We start from the raw sequence: 14,541 nt of genomic DNA, 5'->3' as shown, positions 1-14,541 counted from the left end.
ATTGTTTCAGCTTTAAAGCTGCAGTTATGCTGTATGTGTGTGTGTGTGTGTCAGACAAGTTATTATTTGAATATCAATAATTTTGCAACAACTTTCAAATATTGTAATTGCTTGCCTGACATAAAGTTGATAAAAAAAATGTAGACCTCTTATTGATTGGCACAAAGTCTTTGCTACCAACATACTTACAATCTTTGACCCCCAGCTGTGGAACCTTTTCTCTGTGCTGTTATGAGTTCAGTCACCAACACATTACAAGCCCTGACCCACAGATATGGTGTCCCATGCCTCTACGGTTTCTCTTGCCACCTCATGGAGTCATTCAGCAACAAACTCAAGCCTTTGGTTTACAGATATGTTATTCCCTTGTTCAGTCTTTTCTAACAAAACTGCAATGACTGCTTCTTCTCAGGGTTTGGCCATCTCATTCTGCTTCTGCTCAGGGCTTCCCAACTTTTCTCTCTTCCTCTTTCCAATTTTATTACCCTCCATATATCATCAATCCTCATCATCCTCATCAACATTTAAAATATCCGTTTTCCATGCTAGTATGAATTGGACAGCTTGACAAGAACTGGCAAGGCCAGTGGCCACACCATGATTCCATAGTCTGTTTTGGCTTGACTTCTACTTCCTAACACCAACCACTTTACAGAGTGTATGGAGTACTTTTACATGGCACCATCACCAGAGCTTTTTATGTTGCACCAGCAGCAACACCATTGCTTTTTACATGGCACCTTCGTTTTAGGATTTCAATTCTGTTGTGCTGGATGGATCTTCTTGAGTACAGCAATGCACTTCACACCTCGGTTTTCTGTCATCTCCTTCGTAAGGCTCAGCATTTTGAGACCGGCCCTCAATACTTCATCCTATTGAGATCAGCCTTCAATATGCTGTGTGTGTGTGTGTGCGCGCATGAACGTGCATGTGTATGTAGATATAGATGGATAGCTAGATGTATAGCAAGATTCATCATCATTGAATGTCCGTCTACCATGCTGGCATAGGTTGGACAGTTTCACAGGAGCTGGTCAGCCAGTGAGCTGCACCTGACTCCCTTGTCTGTTTTGTCATGGTTTCTACAGCTGGATACCTTTTCAAATGCCAACCACTTCACTGAGTGTACTGGATGTTTTTTATGTGCACCAGCACTGATGCTTTTTACATGGCACCAACACCAATGAGGTCACCAAGCAATTTGCAAGACAAAAAGCTCTTAGCTTGGAGAGAGAGTGGAACCAAGAGAAGTGGCTTTGTGCCAAATTATATATATTATGTATATTATTGACCACACATATTCAATGTATGTGTTTTGTTTGTTTGCCAGTTCACTGCCATGAAGTGCCTGAAGGACGACTCCCTCATAGCACTGGGAGTTAAAACACCTGAAAGTCATAGACAGGCGAAATTACCTGTAACAGATTCCATCCAGGACAGATGGATACTGATAATCCAAAATTTTTGTGGCTTATCAACATCAAGTACCTGAAAATATGTATATATATAAGTAAGGTTAATCGCCACATAAATGTGGCCATTTCATGTTACTACTAGTTTAACCCCAGGCAGATCTTCTGCCAACTGGTTATTGGAGTAGCACTACACCCTGTATATACATATATATTGCTAGTAGGGGGAGCAAACCCCTACCGTCTTCTACCAGACAACAGGGTCATGAAACTGAATCAGTTTTGAGCTGGTTGACTCATCTTCAGTTGTGAGTACCTGGTCGTCAGAAAGATAGCCAGGGTCCACTCCAGCCAGCAATATATTGTAAACAAAGCGACCTTTGGTCACTGATTTGCAGCAAGCAAAATAGCTAGTTATAAAATCTCAAGAAGCAATCAGAGTAGTAATTATACTAACAAATAAAGTTAATCACCACATCAAAGTGGCTGTTCTATGCTACTACTAGTTTAACCCCAGGCAGATCTTCTGCCAGCTGGTTATCAGTGTGGCACTGCACCCTGTATATACATATATATTGCTAGTAGGGGGAACAAACCCCTACTATCCTCTAGCAGACAAGAGGATTGTGAGACTGACTCAGTTTCGAGCTGGTTGGCTCATCTTCAGTCACAAGTACTGAGGGGATAAGTAAAATCCAAGCAATCACCTCAGCAACACTTCTTGCAGAAACCTGGCCATCAAAGTGTTTCAATAACAGTGTAAAGGTCACACCTTTCAAGAAGCCAAAGAATACTTTGAGCAATTATTAAAGGAGCACTTCACCAAGCCAAGGCATTATTGTTTTTTCTTTTTTTTGCTCCTTTCACAGATTTCCATGACTTTCTGTTACCATCCAATTCCATTATTATGAATTTGAATTGGGAACTAGAGTCATAAAGAACCTTTCATTCGCTGCTTGTGCATCCATGGATGCTAACCCTATGGATGTATTGCAGTTACTCTCTTGATCAAGCTTTGTGATCCTGACCTCTGACCTTCTAGGATTCCCTCACTCAGCATCAATGTAAGAAGCTCTTGTGGCTCAGTTGAGCCCTTCTGCTACCTTTTCACAATCCACCATGCTGCAGCCCCATGATTTCACCATGTCCCTGGCAGGGTGGCTGAACAGGTGCTATGCCTTGCCAAAGGGCTGCCCATAACTATGCAAGGCACGGTCACCACACTGTGAGGAAGTATTTTCAAAATACCCACATACCTGGGTATATCAAATGGGCATGTTATAATCAAATCCTCACAGAATGAATAACAATAATTCTAATTGAGTGCAAGATAAATCAATGGTATGTAACTTTCAGTGAATGAATGCCATTTATTTTGCCTCACATTCAAAGTTATGCAATTTTATGCAATAAAAGAATTGATTGAGACTTATTGATTATGAATCAAATTATAATGTGTGAAGAAGTGAATGAACTCTTTATTGAATAAAATTGAATAACTTTGTATGTAATATGAAATAAATGACGGTCGTTCACCATAAGGTACCTAACATTAAATTGACTTCTCTTATCCGCTATTAATACACACACACACACACACATACACACACACACACACACACACACACACACACACACACACACTCACACATATGTTGAGTCATCCCATAAATAATGCGTTTTTTTCAATTGCATGAACTAAAAATTAGAGGGGATGGAATAAACTACCTGCATCAACTTTCTATAAAAGAAGGTAGTAATTTTACCTTGTCCCTATTCTTAGTGCAAGTTTTGAAGAGGGCAGTTCGATTTTAACAGTTATTTTTTGAAAGCTATAGTGGAAGTGTCAAAGGAGCCTATTTGGCATATTTTGCTTTATGAGTTCAATAAAGACAATAACGCAATAAAAAGTGTGAGGAATATAATGCAGTATATGGGGATCAGACAATAAATGTAATCATGTGTCACTGGTGATTCCAGAAATTCTGAGCCGGACACTACAGCCTAGAAGATGAGCCTCATCCTGGAAGATTTGTAGAGCTTGACGAAGACATCCTGCAAACTCTGGTGGAACAAAATCCCATCATAACTGTTGAGGAACTAGCAGAAAAGCTTAGATTTTATCATTCAACCATTCATCGACACCTGCGTGCCATCGGAAAAGTCAGCAAATTGGGTCAATAGGTTCCTCACAAACTTTCTGAGTTTAATTGTGAGCAGAGAGTGAATGTGTGTTCTTCTTTGCTGTCACATCTCACGGATAAACCTTCTGTGGACTGAATAGTGACTGGTGATGAAAAATGGATTCTCTTTAAAAATGTCAAGTGCCGAAGACAGTGGGTAGGGAAAGGAGAAACACTGGCACTCCCGACTAAAGGAAGTCTTCACCCATGTAAGGTGTTGTTATCTGTTTGGTGGGATATGAAAGGTTCAGTCCACTTTGAACTTTTAAACCCAAACCAAATGATAAAGGAGATCTACTTCAAGCGGCTTGAACAGCTTAAGTCAGTGTGAGAAGAAAAAGGGCCATCTTTGGTTTCAAGACAAAAGGTATTCTTCCATCAGAATACAGTGAGGATGACATTTCAAAAGCAGTTTGAATGGGAATCGATGCTCCACCCACAATATTTGCTGGACCTTTCCCCATCTGATTACCATTAATTCTGCAGTCGTCAAAATCATTTTGATGGAAAAAGTAAGTAGTCTGTAGATGAGCTCAGAACAGTGCTGGAGGAGTATTTTTCATCACATACAAGTGAATTTTGGAAGAGGTGTCTTGCAAGTCTACCAGATAGATGGGAGAGCATTGTAGAAAATGAAGGAGAGTATATTTTAGATCAAAAAAGAACTTTATCTTAATTTTGAAAAATAAAAGAAGTGTAAGCCACATTATTTATGGGATGACCCAATATATTAAGTTATCAAGTATGAAATTTGTAGTAAGGTATATTGTAAACTTTGACAGCTGCTCATTTTGCGCCAGTATTATATTTTGACAACCTTTAATTTTTGTTAGAAACCTGACAGATCTATTTCTTTATTCTAACTTATTTTGCACTTTATAAAGTATTTATAAGTCGTTTTTGCTATTTTTATTTAGAGAAGGATAAGTCGGAAATTCGTACTGTTTTGAAATATGAGTTCTTTCATGGAAATACAGCATCACAAACAGCTCGGAATATGAATAAAGTATTTCATTCTAATGTTATTATACAGCAGAGAGTATCAAATTGGTTTACAAAATTTTGTTCTGGTAACTTTGACCGCACAAATGAGCAAAGCGGTTGACCAGAAACAAAGGTGGATAATGACGAACTGAAAGCCACCGTCAAGTCAGATCCATCTCAAAGTGCCTCTGAATTATTGTTGTTGTTGTTTGGTGTTAGCAAGCAAACAATATTGACTCAAATCGGTAAAGTGAAAAAGTTGGATAAGTGGGTTCCACATGAACTTATTGAAAATCAGAGACAGCAATGTTTGGAAGCCTGCATTATGCTACTCTCTCATCACAAAAATGAATCATATGAGGAGGAATGGATCCTATACAACAACTGTAAACATTCAGCACAATGGTTGGACAAAGACGAACCACCAAAACACAGTCCAAAAAGCAAAATTCATCAAAAGAAGCTGATGGTGTGTGTTTGGTGGTGTGGTGTAGGTATGATCCATTATGATTTCATTAAACCTGGCTCATCAATCATGGCTGAAGTATACTGCAACCAACTGGACCAAATGATGCAGAAACTTACATAAAAAAACAGCCTAGATTAGTCAACAGATCCACTCCTATTTTATTGCAAGACAATGCCAGACCATACATATAAAAATGACATTGGTAAAACTGTTGGAGTTGGAAGTTCTTCATGATCCACCATACTCACCTGATCTTGCCCCCACTGACTACCACTTCTTCCAGAATTTGGATAACTTTTTGATAGGAGAAGAATTTAATTCCAACGATGCTGTGAAACAGGCCTTCCAAGATTTTATTGACTCTAGATTGCCAGGTTTTTACAGTTCCAGGCTGGACAAGCTACCACTGAAATGACAAAAGTGTATTGACAATATGGAGGCATACTTTAATGAATAAAACTATTCCTTGTGTTTATAAAACATTAGCAAACTTTTTTTCTTTTCTACAAATTTCATAATACTTCATAACCTAATATATATATTTGGTGTTAATTTGCTACAGCTGAAGCAAATTAACACCAAATATACAATGCGTGTGTTTTTATTGGCTAAACTGGCAATATGACCATCCCCAAGTACAACAACATATATATATATATATGTATATATATATATATATATATATATATATATATATATATATATATATATATATATATATATATATATACATACACATATATATACATAAATACATACATATATATAAAATTAAGATTCCATTTAATTAGGTGATTTTATCCTGAATTCAATTATGAATAAATAATAAAATATTTTTGCTCCTGATCGAAATCACATTTCTTGCGAGGCTATTTCACTAAAAAAATACGTGGCTGAAATGAAAAATAAAAATTTGACTTTGTCTGGTACATAAGCACAGATATTTGTATATGGATGTACACCTTTGCTTCGTATGGGTATGTATAAGTAGTTGTGATTATGTTCTTTGAATATAGTGATGGGGATGGGAAATAAGCTCTTTTTATTGCTTTAATCCTGAAATTGGATCCAATACACAATTTACTATGAAGTTTTATTTAGTATTTTTCATTTGTCTGCTTACAACCCATGTTTTGTAGGTGTTATACAGTGGTCTTTCAGTGCCTTTGGCGTCTACTTTCAGCATGTTGGAGAAGGTTCTTTCCTGATCCCTTTAATATAAATTATATAATTATATATATATATGTTCAGAAAAAAAGTCGTCAGAATTTTGGAAAAAAAATCTTTTTATTTCTTCATTATTATTAACGCTTTTGTGCATTTCTCAAACTTGTCAAATAAAATTCCTAACAAAAAAACAGCTTATTCATTTATATAAAACATGTTTTTTGGGGTTTTGCTCAGAAGAAGTGAACATTGTTTTTGTTTTTTTGAGTGAGGTTCCATGACAATGGAGATGGATAGATAGAAATATAGATAGATAGATAGAGAGAGAGAGAGAGAGAGAGAGAGAGAGAGAGAGAGAGAGAGAGAGAGAGAGAGAGAGAGAGAAGAGAGTGAAGGGGGATCCCCCTTCCTATTCACCATTCATTTATTTATGTAGTCATTTACCATAGTATTGGAATGGGTTTAAGAATGGTGACCTCTTCAAAAAAAAAAATGGGCTTCTTTTGGTTTCCATCTACCAAATTCACTCTCAAAGTTTTGGTTAGCCTGAGGCTATAGTAGAAGACACTTGTCTAAGTTGCCATGCAGTGGGACTGCACCTGGGCCACACAGCCATATCTGTATGTATGTTTTACTATTTATCATTTATTGTCTCAGTCATTAGACTACAGCCATGCTGGGGCATCACCTTGAAGGGTTTAGTCAAGCAAATTGACATCAGAACTGAGCTTATTTTTTTCTAAGTCTGGTATTCAATCTATCAGTCTATTTTTTGATGAACCACTGGGTTACAGGGATGTAAAAAAAACTAACATCAGTTGCTAAGCAATGGAGGGAGGCAAACACAAATACAAACTCACAATTATACACACATATATGCATGCATACATACATACATACATACATACATACATACATACATACGTACGTACGTACATATAAAGCAAATATGGATTGAGAAATTCACATCTTTAATTGTTGAATTCACCATACAAAGCCAATGATCATTTCTATTGTGTTAACATATTTAGATACAGAAAAACCATTCAAATTAATATATCCAAATATACATGCTAACACAATGATCTCAAGGAGATCCAAAAGTAGTTAAATTCAAAATGAACTAAGAAAATATCTCCAGTACACAAATACAATACATACAACAAGAATGTTGAGAAGAAATACAATGTAAGAAAAACTATTTTTGTATTAACTCTTGGTGACGTCAGTGAATAACGAAAGAATAAAAAATAAACATATTAATTCTACATTATGACAATTAGAAAGATTAGAGATTTTACATCATGACAATTAGTTATCTATTTATTAAATATACTAAACATTTTTTAGAAAATTTATGCTTATTATACAATATATGAAAAGCAGTTATAATTAAGAATTGAAATATTTAAATGCCTTGAAATATTTGGGACAACATTTCATTGTAAAATTACCATTAAAATTTAGTAATATTAATTTAGATTAATTTAGCAAAGATCACATGTAGAATTACCAATATTGTACAACGGTGCATAACTAATAATGGAACACTTTAAATCATACTTAGTGTTCCTATCTTTTAAATCTTATATACATTTATTAAGATTTGTGGAAGAGGTAGACTCAGGAAGACCTGGGATGAGGTGGTGAAGCACAACCTTCAAACATTAGGCCTCACTTTGGAAATATGCTGTGCGTGAGAAGACCTGGAAAGCCAAGTGAGACCATAATCCAAGGCCTCTACCAGGAGTGTAGCCAGCCCACTTATGCATACCTTTCCCTCACTGGCCACTAAACTCCACTTGCGAAGACCTGTTAAGGCAAGTGAAATCGAAATCGAACTAAATTCGACGACTGGCACCCATGCCAACGTCATCTCCTTCATTGGACACTAAACTCTGCTTGCGAAGACCTGTTGGGGCAAGTGAAAGTGAAATCGTGATAGCACCTGTACCAGTGGAGCAGTAAGAGCACCGTCCAAGCGTGATCGTTGCCAGAGCAGCTGTCTGGCTTCCATGCCAGTGGCATGTAAATAGCACCATTTGAGCGTGATCATTACCAGTATCGCCTTCCTGGCACGTGAAAAGACATTCAAGTGAGGTCGTTGCCAGTACCGCTGGACTGACTCCTGTGCAGGTGGCATATAAAATATACCATTTTGAGCGTTGCCATTGCCAGTAACGCCTGACATTGTAAAAGCACCCAATACACACTTGGGGTGGTTGGCGTTAGGAAGGGCATCCAGCTGTAGAAACTCTGCCAAATCAGATTGGAGCCTGGTGTAGCCATCTGGTTCACCAGTCCTCAGTCAAATCGTCCAACCCATGCTAGCGTGGAAAGCGGATGTTAAACGATGATGATGATATATATGTATACACACACACATTGACTCTTGATATCAATAAATTCTTGTTGTTTCTATTCATACTCTGTCCACTTTTTGTTCACTATAACAGCCACTCGCTGCTTGAAGTTTACATACTTCCTGCATTTGGATCCCAGGATTGTACCTTTCTATCTATATATATATATGACCATGTATATATGGGTTGTCTTCGTCAGTCCCTAAGGCCATATTCTGCTTATTTATTTCATTTTTGTTTGTCACTTCTTCCTCCTTGTTTGTCTGTCTTCTTTTGTTATGTTTTGGTCGCATTCCCAGCAAGTTGTCTCCAGGGTGATAATGGCACGAAATTGCACTCAACACTTTGGCTATTAACTGTTGAGGGGTTGGTGGCCTTCTGTGTTTGTTCTCCATTCATCTGTGCATTCAGTGCATTTAATATGTTTTTCTGTTCATGCGTTTATTACTATATGTGTTTGACGACTGAAAATATTATTCATGTAATGCAACACACTCCTTATTTTTGACCTTTGTGTATATGTATGTATATATATATATATATATATATATATATATATACACACACATACACACACATATATATATATACACATATATACACATATATATATATGTATGTATATATATGTGTATATATATATATATATACATGTATGTATATATATATCATCATCATCGTTTAACATCCGCTTTCCATGCTAGCATGGGTTGGACGATTTGACTGAGGACTGGTGAAACCGGATGGCAACACCAGGCTCCAATCTAATTTGGCAGAGTTTCTACAGCTGGATGCCCTTCCTAACGCCAACCACTCAGAGAGTGTAGTGGGTGCTTTTACGTGTCACCCGCACGAAAACGGCCACGCTCGAAATGGTGTCTTTTATGTGCCACCCGCACAAGCCAGTCCAGGGGCACTGGCAACGATCTCACTCGAAAATCCTACGGGAGCCAGTCAGGCGGTACTGGCAACGGCCACGCACAAAATGGTGCATCTCATGTGCCACCCGCACAAGAGCCAGTCCAGGGGCACTGGCAACGATCTTACTTGGCTTGCCGGGTCTTCTCACGCACAGCACATTTCCAAAGGTCTCGGTCAGAAGTCATCGCCTCGGTGAGGCCCAATGTACGAAGGTCTTGCCTTACCACCTCAGCCCAGGTCTTCCTGAACCTACCTCTTCCACGGGTTCCCTCAACTGTTAGGGTGTGGTACTTTTTCACGCAGCTATCCTCATCCATTCTCACCACATGTCCATACCAGCGCAATCGTCTCCCTTGCACACCACAACTGATGCTTCTAATGTTCAGCTTTTCTCTCAAGATACTTACACTCTGACGGGTATTCACATTGACATTACACATCCAACGGAGCATACTGGCTTCATTCCTTGCGAGCTTACGTATGTCCTCAGCAGTTACAGCCCATGTTTCACTGCCATGTAGCATGGCTGTTCGTACGCATGCGTCATACAGTCTGCCTTTTACTCTGAGTGAGAGTCCCTTTGTCGCCAGCAGGGGTAAGAGCTCTCTAAACTTTGCCCAGGCTATTCTTATTCTAGCAGCTACACTTTCAGCGCACCCACCCCCACTACTAACTTGGTCGCCCAGATAGCGGAAGCTATCGACTACCTGTGCGTGTTTGTGTGTGTGTGTGTGTGCATGTATCTGCATGTATGTATATATATATATATATATATATATAGAGAGAGAGAGAGAGAGAGAGAGAGATAGATAGATAGATAGATAGATAGATAGATAGATAGATAGATAGATAGATAGATAGATAGATAGATGATCAGAAATGGAGGAAAAACAGCCATCACAAAATATTAATGGCACATAATATCCATACATATACACACACTTTAGAGAGATTTGCAACTGGAGGGCATTCTTATTGTTGGATGAGTTGAAAAATAAATCATTTAAATGTAGCCAGGAATGTTGTAAAACGCCTAAAATAGTTATTAGCGAGTAAAAATAAAATGATAGACTGATTTAATTTTCAATGTTTTCAATAGATTTAATGAGACATAAATTTAACTCTTAAACTACCATGATATTGTATATTAATTTACTCACTTGTAATTATTGGTTAGTAGTTTTGATTAAAGAAATTGATTTTTAAATAGATAAATAATATTTATTAAATACAGTTCTATATTTAAGAGATGAGGAATTATTACATAATTTACATTATTTACAATTGACGGATATTTGTCCTCATCTTGTTTGTTGTTAACAACATTTCAGCTGGTATACCCTCCAGCCTTCATCTTGGGAAAATTTCAAACCACAGGCATATGGCATAGTGGTTAAGAGTGCAGACTACTAACCCCAAGATTCCAAGTTCGATTCCAAGCAGTGACCTGAATAATAATAATAATAATTATAATAATAATAATAATAATAAAAACATCGAAAAATACCTTTGGAATGAGAACCCAAGTTCGAAATTTCCCCCAAGATAACTGATGAAGGCTGGAGGGTATATCAGCTGAAACATTGTGTTAACAAACAAGATGAGGACAAATATCCGTCAATTGTAAATAATGTAAATATGTATTAAATATTTACTAGCTTCAAATTATGGCACTAGGCCAGTAGTTTTGGGGTGGAAGGATAAGTTGATTACAATGACCCCAGTGGTTAACTGGTACTTTTTTACTGAGACGCTGAAAGGGTGAAAGACAAAGTCAACCTTGGCAGAATTTGAACTCAGGTAAAATGTCACTTAACATTTTGCCCCACGTGCTAATGATTCATACTTTGATTCCAAATTTTGGTACAAAGCAGCAAGCTCAGATTGGGGAGGGGATAAGTCAATTATATTGACCCCCAGTGCTCAACTGGTACTTATTTTTTATTGACCCTGAAAGAGATGAAAGGCAATGTCAACCTCAGTGGAATTTGAACTCAGATGGACAAAATGCCACAAACATTTTGCATGGTGTGCTAACTATACTGCCAGTTTGCCATCTCATATTCTTCAAATATTGATTTCAAATTTTGGCACAAGGCCAGCAAGGTTGAGGTCGCGAATAAGTTGGTTATATCAACCCGTGCTCAACTGGTACTCATTTTATGAACCCAGAAAGGATGAAAAATAATTTGGTACAATGCTAGCAAGTTCAGGAGAGGAAGTAAGTGAATTACATTGACCCCCAGTGCTCAACTGATACTTATTTTATTAACTCTGAAAGGATGAAAGGCAAAGTCGACTTTGGAAGTGGAATTTCAACTCAGAATGTAAAGACAGACGAAATGCCACTCAGTATTTTGTCCAGCATGCTAACGAATCTGACTGCTCACCATTTTACTATGTCATATGTTAATTTAGTCTTTCGTAATTATTGATTAGTGCTTTGTATAAAGAAGATTGATTTTTAAATAGATAAATATGTTAGAAAGAAGAAAACTAGTATTTTGTATCTCTGAATATGATTTATGATTATGATTAAACAATTATTAAACATAATTACGCTACACATGTAAACAAAAGCAGGGTTTGTAATCACTCGTCTTTGTCTGCTTGTCTGTGTGTTTGTAAAATTACTGGAAAATGGCGGAACAGATTTTCACCACATTTGGCAGAAATACTTATTGGGTGAGAAACTCAAAATAATGAACATTTGGTTTGATTATCTTAAAAAAAAAATTTTAAGAAATTAAACTTACAAATTTCCCAACAAGCAAGTGGTCATATTATATTGTTCACTTTCTTTTTAAATCCACTCTTGTCTGCATATTCATGGATCATGATGTACCTATGCACATAGACACATGTGGGTACATACATAAATATTCGACAGTGTGTGTGTGTGTGTGTGTGTGTGTGTGTGTGCATATGCATGTGTATGTGTATACAGTGATGGATTCAAAGGTTTCATTTATTTATGAGTTGATTTCTTAATTTCACGGAGTGTAAATACCTATAATGGTGACACTTCAAAAAAAATAATAATAATCAACCCCACTACTTATTTTATCTTTTTCCTATTTTTTTGTTTGTTTTTGGCCTGGTATTTATTCTGCCAGTGTCTTTTGCTGAACTATTAAGTTACAGGAATGTAAACAAAACAACACAAGCACAAAAACACATGCACACACACACACACACACACACTTATATGTACATTTGTGTGTATATGTGTGCGTGTGCATGTGTGCGTATATATATTTATATATATATATATATAGAGAGAGAGAGAGAGAGAGAGAGAAAGAGAAAGAGGGAGAGAGATGTAAACGCATCGGAGTCTAAGTTTGAATTTTTTGAGCATTACTAAGTACTTTCTCTACAGAGAATCTCTGGATCTCATCTGTGAACTATGTGTGTGTGTGTGTGTGTGTGTGTGTGTGTGTGTGTGTGTGTGTGTGTGTGTGTGTGTGTGTGTGTTATGTATATGTATATATATATTTATATATATATATATATATAGGAAAATGAAAAAAAGCCAGAATGCTAAACTGGTAGCATATTTTAATAAAGATTTCTTCTAACCGGTTTTCATTGCGAAAAGCAAATTATCAAGAAGAAGGAGAATGAAAATGTTTTTTTACAAAGAAGTACAAAATGAAGAAAATAATATATAAAACAATAATATATAAAAAAATAAATATACCCATACATTATATTGTCTTTGAGCTTTTCAACAATACATACTACCACTGCTCCCCATAAACACCACCCCAAACCACACTACAAACACACATACCCCCTACCTCCCTCCACACAAAACACATCCTCTCCCAACCCTACAAAAACCCTTTTTCCCCACAAAATAATCCAAACAAGACCCAACTCAACCATTCTCCTTCCCTATGGACTAGAAGCATCATGAACCCCCCTTATACTTGTTATTATCCCCATCTCAATGCCCCTTACTCTCACACCAATAACAAACAAGGAATCCTACCCACACCTATGCATAAATCTCCCACCCAAGGTACCCCATACCGTCCACCCAACAAACACCCACAATCATACCATTTTTTCTACAGATCTTCATACCCACGCAACTCACACCAACAGAACCACAATAACTACCTACCCAACTCCAACCTTGCATACAATCCACCCTACAAACACCCAAAAACCCACCGCATTTCTCACAAAACCTTAAACCATCACATCCTATACCAACACAATCACTATACCTACCCATCCACTTCCAGCCTATCCACCCAACAATACCCCTACCCCTACCCCTTCTACCAGAACTCTAACAATCACTACACCCCCTACTTCAACAACCATTTTTTAGACAGAGGGGAGAAAAACAGGCACTACCGCTAATACAGACCCATCAAAAGAAAACTAAAAAGAAAACTAAAATAATAAACCTCTCTAATAAAACCCTTACACAAACCCAAATTAACATCCTAGCCAGAGGCTTAAAATTCACACCCACCCCAAGAACACCCAACCCCCCTGAGATCAAGGATGACATTTCAGAATTTTGCAGAAAGCTTCGTTTAACAGAAGCTTTTATAGACTTCAACAATGAGGATGACTCAATTATTAAAAACAAAAGCAACTTCATACCTTCCAAAGGAAGGAATAAAGCACTGGATGATTTTTGCAACCACATCCAGAGTTTCCCTTTTACCCCACCTAAAACCAAGGTCAAATCAAACTTTAATAGCATAGAATGGAAAAACCTAAGAGACTTACAACAGGACAAAAGCCTTACTATCAAAGAAGCTGACAAAGGTAGTACTGTAGTCCTAATGAACACAGATTTTTACAAACACCTAACACTCTCCTTACTAAACGACAACTCCTTCTATGAAACTATCACCTACTATAAACAACAAAAAACTCTCAAAAACCTCACCACCCTTATACTCCAGCAAGGTCAAGGACTCACGGACAAAGAAAAAGATTACATCACTAATTTCAAATGCAAGCCCAGCCTCTTCTATGGCCTCCCTAAAATCCATAAGAACAAATCCATCACC

General features: G+C 37.2%; 1 long non-coding RNA gene across 1 annotated transcript in view; it reads right to left on the bottom strand.

Annotated features, from left to right (window-relative positions):
- LOC149129303 (uncharacterized) overlaps positions 1-5,522 on the bottom strand; it is a 15,535-nt gene extending 10,013 nt beyond the window's left edge. Inside the window, exon 1 of the long non-coding RNA XR_016240047.1 lies at positions 5,297-5,522. This is a non-coding gene — a long non-coding RNA (uncharacterized LOC149129303). The remainder of the gene's footprint in view (positions 1-5,296) is intronic.
- Positions 5,523-14,541: the final 9,019 nt, after the last annotated feature.

The sequence above is a fragment of the Octopus bimaculoides genome, unplaced genomic scaffold (genome assembly GCF_046866305.1).
Source record: "Octopus bimaculoides isolate indiv1 unplaced genomic scaffold, ASM4686630v1 contig69, whole genome shotgun sequence".
NCBI lineage: Eukaryota > Metazoa > Mollusca > Cephalopoda > Octopoda > Octopodidae > Octopus > Octopus bimaculoides.
Note: the sequence above shows the minus strand (reverse complement) of the source record. Positions and strands in the feature narration are given on the sequence as shown.